Source organism: Cicer arietinum, chromosome 7 (genome assembly GCF_000331145.2).
Source record: "Cicer arietinum cultivar CDC Frontier isolate Library 1 chromosome 7, Cicar.CDCFrontier_v2.0, whole genome shotgun sequence".
Classification (NCBI taxonomy): domain Eukaryota; kingdom Viridiplantae; phylum Streptophyta; class Magnoliopsida; order Fabales; family Fabaceae; genus Cicer; species Cicer arietinum.
The window spans coordinates 24,549,970-24,552,164 of NC_021166.2; positions in this window are offsets into that span (position 1 = coordinate 24,549,970).

The following is a 2,195-nucleotide window of genomic DNA, read 5'->3' on the forward strand; positions in this document are numbered from 1 at the left end:
ACAGTTAGACCAGGAATCACATTTGACCAATGTCTTTTGGAGAGATGGTAAATCTAAAGTTGATTATAATTGCTTTGGAGATGTTGTGATTTTTGACACTATTTATTGTATTAATAAATAAAATTTGATTTGTGCCCCCTTTGTTGGTGTAAATCATCATTATCAAAATGTCATGTTTGGTTGTGCCTTGTTATTTGATGATACTGAAGTTTCTTTTACTTGGTTGTTCAAAGCATTTTTGGAGAGTATGGGAAACCAACAACCAAAAACAATCTTTACAGATTATGATCCAGCCATGGCTAAAGTGATTGGACAGGTAATGCCAAATAGATGTCATCGTTTATGTTTATGGCACATAGCTAAGAATGCTCCTTCACATTTGGGTTCTCTCAATTCTGATGCAAATTTTCAAAGCTTATTTAATAAATGCATGGAAGGTTGTGATTCGGAAGCAGAATTTCAAAGCACTTGGGATGAGATGATGAATGAGCAATATGTATGAAATGCGTCATAAGTGGAGCACAGCTTATAGCAAGAATGTATTCTCTGTTGGTATCATGTCCCCCCAAAGGAGTGAGAGTACAAACAATGTGTTGGGTGAGATTGTGGGGAAAACAATAACTCCTGCACAATGTTTATTGGCTTTTGAGAAGATGGTCAAAAAGTGGCGCCGCTTAGAGGTTGAGGAGGAATTCAAAAACTGCCAAAGTACGCCTCCGCTTGTTATAAATATTAGTGAAACGTTACGGCATGCATCTAATGTATATACTCACAAAATCTTTAATATATTTTTGAATGAGTATCTTGAAGGGACTGGTGGAAGCACTTCTATAGAGATTGGTCAAAGTGATAACATCTCATATCATGAAGTCATCTTGAACCATAAGCCTAATAAAAAATATGAGGTGACATGACTGCTCCACTATGAAGATTAATTGTAGTTGCCACAAGTTTGATTCCATGGGCATTCTTTGTAGTCACGCTTTGCGGATATATAACATTAAAGGTATTTTAAGAATACCCGTTAAAAAGATGGTCAAAAAATGCAAGGTTCGTTATTTATGAGCACATAAATGGGGGCTTGGGAGAAGATTCTACATCCGATTCAATGATCAATGATGATGATGCCGGTATTTGTTATCACAATGCTATTATGGAGTCATTCTACTATCTAGTTTTGGAAAGTCAAGAACACAAAGAATCTCAAAAAATCATGTGGAAATTACTTGATATTGGAGTTCAAAGGGTGCGAAAATGTGATGGCAAGGTCAATTTCAATTCAGATGTAGAAACAATAGAGAACAATTTCACAAGAGATGGGGAATTGAACGTGCTTCAAACCAATGGTCTGAATTGATATATTGTTACAGAGAAAGCAGTAAATTCATCTATGGTTGAGCAAACCAATGTTCTGAATTTCATGGAAGAACCTCATAGAGTTTTTTATGCTTCTTTGAATGCGCTTCCACAGGTTTATATATTGTAATTTTATTTGTGTAATATTACTCTACAATTATATTTTACCTAACAGTATATCCTTTGATAGGAACATCATCCTCATATAGTCCACCAATGCTATTCAATAACATGTTGCAATAACATGTTGCAATGAATGAACCCGTGTCATTATTTAAGGCAGTACATAGATAATAGATAATGGATATTCAAAGTTTAACATTTGCTCTACATTTAAATACATTACCTTAAGTACCGTATGTTAGAACAGGTTAAGTACCGTATGTTAGAACAAGTTGTATATTTGAGAGGAATTGAAATTGAGAAGAAAAGAGAAGAAAATAGAAAAGTCAGAAAACGAAAATTGATCTTCGTAGTCTAAAGATTGATCTTAGTTCAGTATTGGATTGATCCCATTCTGCATTACATTGATCTTGGCTTTTATAGAAGCAGTTTTCTAGTGAATATGTTTCAACAAACTTAACCACCTTCTAACTAACTTCTAACCATACTCTAACTACCTAATTACTAATCAATTTGAATTACATCTAACATTTCCCCTTATTCAAAGTGATTCAATTTGAAGTTAATCCAAGTTTGATTCTCATCTCTTGGAATTTCACTCTCTTCAAGCCTTTTGTTAAGATGTCAGCCTTTTGTTCATTTGTATTGCAGTGTTCCAGCTTTATCTTGCTCTTCATTACTTGATCCCTTAGGAAATGAAATCTTGTTTCTATGTG